Source organism: Stigmatopora argus, chromosome 18, assembly GCF_051989625.1.
Source record: "Stigmatopora argus isolate UIUO_Sarg chromosome 18, RoL_Sarg_1.0, whole genome shotgun sequence".
Classification (NCBI taxonomy): domain Eukaryota; kingdom Metazoa; phylum Chordata; class Actinopteri; order Syngnathiformes; family Syngnathidae; genus Stigmatopora; species Stigmatopora argus.
In genome coordinates, this window is record NC_135404.1 from 12416736 (window position 1) to 12429181 (window position 12446).

Consider the following 12446-nt stretch of genomic DNA (forward strand, 5'->3'; position numbering starts at 1 on the left):
GTATATAATAAAAATACATTTAACATTTATTTACCATCGCTTGTCTTTAAGACTGGACAATTACTACACAAATTTGACTGTAAGGGTGTTTGAATGTGTAATAGTCAATGGAAAAAAAAATTACATGCCCTTTATAGTCATTAAATGCATCTTACGCACTATAAGTCGCACGTTTTTATATAGTTTGGGCTGGCTGATGACTAATACTAAGTGCTACATGTTTTGTATTTTTTTTTAAATCTCTGACCATCGACAGCCTGTTATGTTGTTTTTTTAGGCTATAGTTATTCGAAAAACTCATGATAACAGATAACCATTTAGCCTGTCCTTGTCCTATTTACTATTGTTACTTTAACCCATGCTTGTTCTTGGTTTCCAATCAAATAAAAAATTAAACGTATATATTTTGTCCTTTTCTACCCCGAAAAATATGGCCCTCGCAGCCAGTTGTAATTCTGACTGTGATTTACCACGTAAACAAATACACTGGGATATTAAGTGGCTCCTCAAAGTGGGACTCTAATTGAATGTAAGGTCCAAGTGCGTTTGGAACGAAACGACGAAATCGCACAGCTTGTGAGTCATCTTCCCAGAGGGGCCATGTCATTTCTCTGGGCCGACCACCAGCGAAGCCCAGCTATTTTACGGCGAGGGACCCCGACAACAAACACGGCCAGCTCGCCGTTTCCTCCGTTGGAGACGGGCCACTCCAACGCCCCATTTAGGTGACTGATAGCTGGGCAGACTTTGTTAAAACAGCCCCCAATTATCGGACGCAGTTACGGGAACCCCCCCTCCTTCGCCGATAATTACGACAACTGTCTGAGCGTGTACGTTTGACCGAGTCTACTCTTACACGGGGGCTAATTGCTTGTAAGGATGGCAGGATGATGAAGAATGATTGGGATCCGTCATTTTGACCTGATTCATTAGCAGGCGACTTAATGAAGGGCAACTTTAAATTGAAGCTTTTCCAACACCGCACCGACTTGCAAATTGACGGCAGGGAAACACGTTTTTTTGGCTTCTCGCGTCAACCCAAAGAGCAGATGTTAGGTCTTTTTGGAGCTAAGTGCGTTTAACCATCGAGCCACAGTCATGCAGGACATTTTAAGGGGGTACATTTAGTGGGGGTGCATTCCAATACAGTGAAAAGCTTTTATATTTGCAGTAGAGTCTCGTTTTATTGTGGTTACAGAGGCAGAAATTGTCTATTTCCTTAAATCAAACCGTTGAGGACAAACATCCGGCATAATAAGAGTAGAATCTACGAAAGTCAGTTTTTTTTCAGGAAGGAAAATACGACTACACAGGTTTTCCATACACGTGGTATCGTAGTAGGACTGATTAAACGTTGGACAGTTAGCATTTGAGACTAAAAGACAACGGGTTTGATTTCTTCGGGTCATATAGTGACAATGGGAGATGTTTCTGGGGTGATTGACTCCAATGTTTCATCTAACTCAGATTCGGAAGTCAATCCGCGCCATCGGAGTTGAAAAAAAAAATAGTTAGTCCGAAAAATTCAGTCATATGAAAAAAAAATTGCATAAACTGCAATATACTAACTACTCAGTGCTGATGCTGATATATTTTTTTACTTCTATTATGATCAATTTTTTTTTCAACTGCCGATCCGATACCTGGATTTTTCGACTATTAAAAACAATGCAAAAAATAACATAAGTAGCAAATTAAAAAAACAATTTTTGCAGAAAAGTGAGCCCTGTTGGTACCTCACCAGGAAAAGCTCTGTTTACAATACAAATACAACCAACCACATGTTTCTCTGTTACTATCATTAGTTTCCAAAGAGAATTAGAACCATTCATTTTTGCCTAAAAACACACTAAATAAAATTAAATTCAATTTAACCAATTTTAGGTTCATTAGAAACAATCTAACACCTGAGTCAGCAAAATTATATTTTACTTACTGCCTAACAAGTTGGTTATCGGCCTGCAAAACAACACTAAAACCAATTGAAACCATTTTTAAGCAAGCTCTGAAAATATTGGCCAAAAACGCACCACCACTGTCAGATATAAAATAAATAAAAAAACACAAACGCTCGCACTGGAACAATACTGTTAAATATACAGATGCCACCTTAGTTTAAAAAATCTTCTAACACAAAGCTCCTCCTCCACTGCAAGATTTTCTACCAAAAAATTCCAACACATCAACAACGGCCGGCTCTAGAGGTGACTGTGTAGTTCCCTTCAAAAAAGTGCTAAATTAGCCAAAGCACCTTCATACCTGGAACTCAATACCAATCAGCATCCATCAACTACCGTCTCTGAACCTCTCGGCCAATCATCTTAAAGCCTGGCTGTTAGACGAACAAAATTACGATCATAAAACTGTCTAAAACTGTGTGTGTCTAGTGTGTGTCATCGTTTATCTTCAACCTAAAGATGGAAATTAGCCCTCAGCTGCAATCTTACATATTTAAATACATGTTAAATAACAAGAATATAAAAATCTAAATCTAAAAAAAATATAAATCATTCTCACTCCAGAGTTTCCTCTTGCAATACCATTTTTTTTAATCGCCTGTGTTTGCTAAGTAAGACTTTCTAAGCAGTCCTTCTAAAAGCCAAATGATTGCTGACAGATTTAGAAGGAACTTCAGTGGTCTATTTCTGTAACGAATGGCTGCATCGGGAGATTGCATAACATACTTCTCCAAATAAGTCCAGGTTTGAGGTTTTCGTATAGAAGAGCAAACTCAATGTACTGTATTATTGTTACAGAATCTTGACTCTGCCCAAGGCTGTGCACGGATTATTTACACTGGATGGCCTCCTGAACAAGCACCCCAGAGTGCTTTTAGGCGAGGTACTTTAACTCATCTCCACTAGAGGGGGCAAAGATCAGGAAATTTAGCACCCTCCTTGACATTGATGCAACATATATGCATTTTTTAGAGAGAAAGGGCCATTAATATATCATATTTTACATGTCAAATGTTACTTGAGAGCCAGACTTAGAATATAAAAGTCAAAATGCATTCGTTTTTTTAGTCGTTTCACCACTTTTAACGCAAAACAAGTCTTGTTATGCTGTTGTAAACAGGGAGTGAAAAAATAAACGATTAAAGCGTAGGAGGTACTTTTAACGGCACAGTGATGAAGTGACACTCCTATTGGTGGGTTCCGGTTTCAGATATGTCACCAGAGCCAAATGCACCCATCAAGACAGCCACAGGTGGCTCGTGAGCCATAGATACTCCACTTTGTGGCATTTTTAACCCGTTTTTTTCAAATAAATTCCTTGTAGCTCATCACAATGAATATTTATTTATCTCTCATTGGGCCATCAGTGCTTCTGCGTTGATTGCATACAATTGGACGCAGTTAGCATTTTGACGTCTCGCGTTTCCCGTCTTTTTAATGACACTCATTTCACTGTCAGGAGTCTAACGATGCTAATTCATTCATCGGGCAAACTGTCATCCAAACCACACTTTTATTAATGATGTATATAATATTCCTTACGGAGGAGATGATACTGTATATTGTGCGAAACGAACAGTCGGCAGACATCCGGGAGTTCCGTTGCAAGGAGATGCTAGCTTTTTGTCGGGTGTTTTTTTTCGGGAAGACATTTGTTTTTAATTAATAGGGCTACTGCATGTGAACACAACAAGATTAAATACAAACAAGGAGTAATTGGAGGAGGTTATGGTGGGTGTCGGTACTAAATCATGGCATATTTAACATGGCAGATTGAAAAGGGAAGAGACAGATTCTGATTGGCCTCATTAACGGGTCATAAATAAGAAGACGAGAGAACAAATAGCTATTGAATGAATTATAACAGACCAAAATGAAATAATTGGCGTGTTGTATTTGGGTCTGAGATGCTTCCTGTTCATTTTGACGTCACATTTTCTTTGTGTGTTGTCTCAAATTGCTTAAGAGACGGTTGGTCATTAGAATTTTATATAAAAAAATATTCATCGGAAATTGGAGATTTAAATGCGTGCATACGGGTGCACAAAATTATGTACGTATACAGTAAAACCTCGACATACGAGCAATTTGAGATACGTGTAAAATTTCACTGGGCGGATTGTTGCATTTTTTCAGTGTTTTTTTTCTCGTTAGTCAGTGCGAATGGCGGAGCTTGTTTGCTAATACGAGAGGAGTATATACTACTTCTCGTTGGCAAGTGGTCGTGCGTTATCCTGTTGTGAGGACATTGGTCTGCATCATTTTGGGAATATTTTGAAGGGAAGACAAAAGCAAACAACCCTCGATAGGCTGCATCTGAAAGTCAGGGTGGAGGCGGGGCAAATAAAGCCACCCCCAGGAGAGGAAAGATATCAAAATTTCAAACAAAATTACAATTAAGTTTAGTGTAAGGTTAGATTAAACTTATTTTTGAGTGTGTCTGCATTGTAATCCATGTTCATTTAAATTTTGCCGTGCAAAAACGAATACTATTTTTTGGGGCTTTCGATACTGACACTGCTGTGTCATATCTGCCGATATTGCACCAATAGCAGGATTTTATTATGATATATAAATAATATATTACTGCATATTGACTTGCAATTGCTACCATGACTTATTCAGACACTGAAAACTACCAATACGACAGCAACAGGCGTCCAATCCCATTGTAAGTGAGCGGCTTGCAAGTCCACTCATTTAAATTCACAGCAGAAGGATGATTGGACGCCACCCGCTCCTAATTCAATACAACTCGAATTTACACAGCAAATGGAAAAAAAGGGCAAGATCCTTCATTCAAGCCTCAAATATGATGCAAAAACAAACGAGCTCGACTTGGTAAGCGTTTATTTGAACTAATCAAGGGCGGCTTGACACGTTTTAGCTTCGACGGACTGCAACAAAATGACGCAGGAATCAAACGCTTCACTGCCTTTGACTGTTTATGGGATTTATAGGATTTCAAAATGGCAGCCGAGACGGCAGGTAATATTTTTTTAAAGTGTTGGCAGGGTTACCTTCTTAAAATAAAACATTGGTCCCAGTTGTGCATGTGTTTGCCATGCATTGTTCTTTTTTTAATGAATTATTTTCATTTTTAGTGTTAAAACGTACACGCAAAATGGGCATGTTTTTCGCACGGATCATTTTTCTTTCCGTTACGCCTCATTTGTTGGAGTGACAAAACTTTTTAGAGTCGTGATTTATTGAGAAGGACGCAGGATTTTGGGGTCCTCGCTCATTTTCTTTTGGACTGCCAAATTTCGGAGAGCCGTCACAGGTCTGAAAAGGGGGTTCCTTTCTTTTTGTCCTTCTCTGTCAGCCATGTTTTTTTTCTTCCTATTTTGCAAGGCTGAGAAAAAAGCCAGGGTGGCTTCAAGTGGTACGAGAGCGTGATTGGCGCCTGGCACAAACGGACTCGGACTGACTCAGCGACACGACGAGCCGTGGTAATAAAGTTTTTTGTTTTTTTTCCTCTAGTTTTGTCTAGCTTTTCGACTTAAAGCAACGGCGAAGTACAAATTGAACCTTGAACAAAGCTTATCCTCAAATAGCACATTTTACTGCTCATAAAACATGGATATCATTTTTTTTTCAAACAATGTATTACATTGAGTCGTGAAAAATTGACCTATATGCTGTTTTTGTGTGAAGTCATAAAAATAAATTCTGTCACTTCTTGCCACGAACTACAGTGTATTTATATTCGTATTTTAACTGGTATAATGCCTTATTTACACTTTTTTTGCTAATCTATTTTAATAATATCTTTTTTTGAAATTGTATATTTTGTTTACATATATATTTAATAAAAGTTCACTGCAAATTCTGTCACTTCTTGCCACGAACTACAGTGTATTAATATTCGTATTTTAACTCGTATAATGCCTTCTTTACCCTTTTTTCACTAATCAATTTTAATAATATCTATTTTTGAAATTGTATATCTTGTTTACATATATATGTAATAAAAGTTCACTGCAAGGGAAGCTTAAATTACTCTATAATGACAACATAGGATGCTTAATTTTGACAAAAACTGGCATTGCCGGCCATCTTGTCAGAAAAACAATGGTAAAGTGAGTTGAGGATTTTCAATAGTCACATATATTATTGATCCATCTATTTATCGAGCAATTGTAATAAAAGTAAAGAAAAAAAAGTATTTTCTAGCATGAGTTGGCCAGGTTTTGGGAGGGGGCGGGGCTAATAAAACATAATAAAATCATCACGCTATTAAATTGATGGAAAGTGTCAGGATTGGTCAATTAACGACAGCGTATTTGCAGAAAATATTCGAGTCAACATAAGCAAATAGTGGAGGTAGAGATGACATCATCGCCATGTCAATCAGCCGCTAAATTGCCGTGTTTGCAGAGGCTGACATTTAATAATAAAAAATAAAAGTTATTGCGCGAGTGGGTGACATCACTTCAAGTTGGATGTGCTTCGTTGGTTTCTAGTGGAAAAACAAGTGGGTTTGTCTGCTTTGCCCTACATTCCGAGTCCAATAACCTGATTTACATGTGCGTCAGAAGCTGTACTTCGTCATCAAAAACAAAAACATGGCGCAAGTGTAGCTTGTTGTAAAAAATTAAAGCTTTCTTACCTTTACGCAGACACGTCTTGGAGTCCCAACTCTTATTTTTTCCTGGAAAAACAAGTGGGTTTGTCTGCTTTGCCCTAAATTCCGAGTCCAATAACCTGATTTAAATGTGCGTCAGAAGCTGTACTTCGTCATCAAAAAAAGAACATGGCGCAAGTGTAGCTTGTTGTAAAAAATTAAAGCTTTCTTACCTTTACGCAGACACGTCTTGGAGTCCTAACTCTTATTTTTTCCACATTTGTGCCGATATGTGCACTGCAAAATGAAAAAAACAAGTTTTGTCAATATTTATACAATGTATAGTACAGTGAAAACCAATTTTGGGGGACTATAAACCATATTTTTTGTCAGATTTATACTTAAGTGTGACTTATTTTTTTCAGTCTTTCAGATTACTGTTATTATTCTTGATATGAAAGTTGAATTAGTGTTCAAAAGGTATTTTTTTCAAACTTAAGTCTTTAAAAACAGGGCGTCCGTCCTCTTATATTCGGGCGACACGTTAAATATTTTTTTCACTTTCAGATTACTGTTATTATTCTCGATATGAAAGTTGAATTAGTGTTCAAAAGGTATTTTTTTCTTTAAAAATAGGGTGTCGTCTTATATTCGGGCGACACGTTAAATACAAAACTGCCCTTCTTGCAAAAAAGTTTGACCTTTTGAATGAATCTTTTGACACACTAATTTGGTATTGGTTCCAAATAATACATATTCATACAAGAGATATTTTGCAGTTGCTATGAAACTGATTTTTTTTGCAAGCGAGGAAAAATTTGAGAGCTTATGTTGTGCGTTTAGGCTATCGTTAGCCAAAAAAACGGAATATGTCACATTAACAAGTGCCTATTTTGTCTATTATTCTGGATATATAAGGTTTATTTTTTTGCATTTCTTTCCAGAACGACATCGCACCGGCCCGACTTCCCAGAACTGTAAATAAGGTTCCCGATCAATAGTGTCCTATTTTTTGGGGAAGTCAATCTGTTGTCAATCTCTCTTGATCCGTCTTGGATGAGAATTGTAGCAATTTCCTGTAAGCGTATGTTGTTTTCCCACTCCAGTAATCAGCGCTGTCAAAGCTAAGTCAGCCAATCCCCGACGATTAACGTCTCCATTCACGCTTCTTCCATTTGCTCAATCAAATTTTTCCTCGCTTGCAAAAAATCACTGTTTCATAGCAACTGAAAAATCTCTCTCCTATGAATATGGATTATTTTTTAACAAATTGCAAATTTGTGTGTCAAAAGATTCATTCGAAAGGTCTAACTTTTGCAAGAAAGGTAGTTCCGAATTTAACGTGTGGCCCGAATATAAGACGACGCCCTGTTTTTAAAAACTCAAGTTTGAAAACATAGCTTTTGAACACCAATTCAACTTTCATATCGAGAATAATAATAGTAATCTGAAAGAAATGATTATAACATTTTATTCATGTTATTTTGCTTTGTTCAAATCATGCAAAAACTATCCCTCACATCTTAATATTTGAACATTTAAATATGTAAACTAAAGTACAATCGCATTTCTAAATGAATGCCTTCTGTTTTTAAAATGCAAATTAACCAATCTATTGTGATAAAACCGCAAAATTGGAATAAGTGCATTAACCATTAAACGTGTTTAGAATTCGCTTTAAAGATGTTGGCGCCATCTAGCGTTGCACATAGGTATAACATCTAGATCCCGTGTTTAAGACGACCAACACTTTACCAGTTTTATTTCAATGCAAAAAACATCGTCTTATACTCGGGCTGATTTGTGATATTTTATTGGTATTTTGGCTGTTTTAGTGAGATTAATCGAAGAACGTTTGTGCGTTTGTGCGTTTGTTCCATATGTGTGAGGGCGCACATCTCTGTGATGTGCAAATGGAAGCGTTTACATTTTATCGCCCGCTTACTTTTGACGGCGCGGTAATTTCAGTGGCCTAAGAAAATAACTGACCAATTGCAGATAATTGCTGGAGATGGCTGCCATGTCGGCGGAGGGGTTAAAGGTCGCCGCTGACTGGCTGTTTGCCAGCTGTGGATGGGTCACCCGAGATTAGCCTTGAAGGATGGTCATCTTTAATAATTCTAGGGGGAGTTTGAGCTACGCACACATTTGGCTAATCGAAAAAAAATGGAAAAATGCAAATGTATTTGTGTACCTACGACGATATTGAAATAAAATTCACGGGAGAATTTAAAGCAGGAGTTTCCAAAGTACGGCTTGAGGGCCAACTTGGGACCGCTGCCTGTTTTGTTTTGGCCCGCAGCAAATTATGAAAATTATTTTTTTGGGTCAAAACGTGGCAAAATGCTGAATTTAAAGTAGAAGGTAAGGTAAAATGTCAGTATTTTTTAACATTATACGTGAAAAAATAATCCAGGGAGATCATTTAAGATATCTCGGTTGTATTTTTAATGTTTTTTTAATGTTCTGCAGCCCATTTTTAGAAAAAAATCCCCCCCCCAAATAATTTTGTATGTCTGACGTCCATTTCTTAATTTCATGCGCAAGAGAAAGAATTACAAAAGCTAACTTAATGCTATTCCTGTCCCATTTTTTGCGGTGCTTGCTCATTTTTTTGCCCCAATTTCTGCCTCTGATTTAATATTACATCCCATCATATTACATGACAGGGCGATGGAAACAACGTCATTTGAGTTCATGTGACCTAATTTTTATAGGAACATTTTATAAATATGTTTTGACTCATCCAGATTGTTTTTCCTGTTAAAAATAGAAATGACCCACAAGACGCCTGAGCACACCTTCAACACAAATATTTATTTGCCGACATTTGACTTTGTGGACAAGCAAACAAGCATCGCTTTTGGATTTATTATATTTAGATGATCACGCTATATTGACTCAACCTTGGCCCAATCCACATTAGAACGATGACAATCTTATTAGTAATGTTTATCCGAGTAATAATCGTGACATAACGCATTTTTTTCGCCTGACGACCTTCGTCATGTTTTTATTGAATGAAGCAATCACAGAAATTGAGTTTGTAAAAAATTAAAGCTTTCTTACCTTTACGCAGACACGTCTTGGAGTCCTAACTCTTATTTTTTCCACATTTGTGCCGATACGTGCACTGCAAAATGAAAAAAACAAGTTTTGTCAATATTTATGCAAAGTATAGTACAGTGAAAACCACATTTTTTGGACTATAAATCATACTTTTTTTTGTCAGATTTATACTCAAGTGTGACTTATTTTTTTCAGTCTTTCAGATTACTATTATTATTCCCGATATGAAAGTTGAATTAGTGTTCAAAAGGTATTTTTTTCAAACTTAAGTCTTTAAAAACAGGGCGTCCGTCGTCTTATATTCGGGCGACACGTTAAATATTTTTTTCACTCTTTCAGATTACTGTTATTATTCTCGATATGAAAGTTGAATTAGTGTTCAAAATGTATTTTTTTCTTTAAAAACAGGGCGTTGTCTTATATTCGGGCGACACGTAAATACGAAACTGCCCTTCTTGCAAAAAGTTTGACCTTTTGAATGACTCTTTTGACACACTAATTTGGTACTGGTTCCAAATAATAAGTTTTAATAAGTCCAAGTTTTCTCAGCACAACTTTTTCAGCATTTAACACATATGTTTTACTCTAAATCTGGAAAATATGATTGGCTCTGTTATTGTATCGAAATGTACGTTTCCATCCATTCGGACGGACATTTTGAGCTTTGGTGGCGGGTTATAAAATGAGACATATTGTGATTATGATTCCCACAATGGGAAGATCAGCGGGATGGCGAAACATCAAGCCATGGCGCAAAAAACCCCCACGTTATTTCTACCCGACGTCGTGGCAATGTCAATCAGCTCCGACCGCCGGGTATAATCGGCGCTTTGATTTTCCCCTGGCGACACGACAAAATGACAGAGCGGCGCACCGCAGCGTGGTCGCATCTTCGTCGGCCGAGTGACAGCTAAATACCACGGCGGCGCGTTCCCGTTAGTCTCCTTCTGATTGGCCGGCTTAGTGCGGTAAAAGCGCTTAATTCCGCATCATGTCTGGTCTTAACTTGCTGGCGGCGTGGCCGTTGGAGACAACAAACAAACACGGGACAACCGCCTCTGATTGGAAGTCGCTCATATCCTGGGAGAGGAAAAATGGAGACGACAGTGAGACAAACGTACGTCAAAGCAATTTGGACGAACGCCGCGATTCCCCAAAAAGCAGGGGTGTCGAAGTCGGTTTGGTTGGCGGGCCACGTTCGTGCCAAATAGATCTCATGTGGGCCGGACCGGTCTTTTTTGGCCCAGAAAGTTAACTTATTTGCTATCATAGACATCAATGGGAATGAATTATGGAATATATTTTTCCACTTCCACTTTAGGGTGCTTGAAGGTCAATTATGGATCATTTCTTATTGATTATGAAGGACTCTGCTTGTTTGTTTGTTGGTCACTGCTGAATTTTTGGGGTTTCCAGATGACGTCCTGTTGGTTTGGGGACATTTTCAGGTTCCATGGAACTCATTGGCTGCCATTTTGATGACAGTAGGCCAATGAACAAATGTTAGGTTAGAACAAGGGTGTCAGACTCGGGTTGGTTTGCGGGCCGCGTTAACGTCAACTAGATTTCAAGTGGGCCGGACCATTTGAGATATATTTAGATTTTTTTTTAGAAATGGATTAAAAGAACTGGATTAAAAGCCCTGAATATTCATTTTTTATATATCTAAAACAATGTTTATTTTAGCTTTTTTATATATTTTTAGATTATACAAAATGATTTTTGAACTAAAAACACAGAAAAAAATGGATTAAAAAATGACAATTATTGATTTAAAAGGGGGGAAATCAGGAAATTTAATATACATCTATACTCTTCATTTTAATTTGATCCTAAAACAGAAAGTCGGCACTCATCATTGACTTTCCCGGGCCACACAAAATGATGTGGCGGGCCAGATTTGGCCCCTGGGCCGCCACATGTGGGTTAGAACTTTATTTTAACCCGTATTCGGGAAATGTCTTGGTTGCAGTAGCAACACAGACACAGAAGACATTGTAGACCTAGCTAAAAAAAAATTTGATTGCAGACAGGAAATTGAGCAACTCACTCTTGTCGAAAATATGAATATATCGTCGCGAGGTGTCCTACAGGCCATAGTTTGGCCATCCCTAGCCTTGAAAAATATATCTTATGGAAACAAAATTCAGGTTTTTAAATAGCCACTGCCTTTTTGCGACATGGCCATTTCCAAACCTGTTTTTTTTAAAGAACTGGCACGTATTTGGCGTTAATGCTTCCATTTTTATGTCCAGAGTCAGAAAAGGTCGAAAACAAGGCCAATCTCAGCTCTTGATTTGAATGTAAACAGTTCAATATTGACGAATGGGCAGTTTCCCGACCCGTGCTTATCCCGACTATCGTCCGCCGCACCGTAGATGCACGATGGCGGCTTAGTCTGGCCGTTTAGTCACGGCCTGACTCACCTTACTAACAGGGAAAGCATGAGCAGGCCAGAGCGGCGCTACTGTCAAGTCCACCGGCGGCAGCGCTCGCAAAGTCATGCTTTCTGACATGTAATCCAAAGGCTTAATTGCTCTCAATGTTTAGCTATGCGTGTTCGCGTCTGGGAAAGTTTAATTCAATGTATCTGTTGCATTATGCCCTGACACGGCCTTATTAGTCCGGCGGATGAGTTATGAGTCATATCTGCTGCAGACGAAAAACATGCCTACCACGGAAAGAACAATAATCTCAGAGGAAGCAGTTTGATGACATGTTATTGCTAACGGTGCCACAGTCAAATGGCACGGGCTCTGGAGAAAAGATGTTCATGTTTTGCTGATCCACGTTAGCTTCAATACTCAAGTTCTGTTAATTGTCAATGTATGTTTCCAACGAATGTTGCGGTT

General features: G+C 38.1%; 1 long non-coding RNA gene across 1 annotated transcript in view; it reads right to left on the minus strand.

Moving 5' to 3' along the window:
- Positions 1–12446, minus strand: part of LOC144092869 (uncharacterized) — a 99622-nt gene that overhangs the window by 45967 nt on the left and 41209 nt on the right. The window contains exons 3-5 of the long non-coding RNA XR_013306164.1: positions 9595–9658; positions 6759–6822; positions 6571–6665 (exon numbers count right to left, since the gene is read on the minus strand). This is a non-coding gene — a long non-coding RNA (uncharacterized LOC144092869). The remainder of the gene's footprint in view (positions 1–6570; positions 6666–6758; positions 6823–9594; positions 9659–12446) is intronic.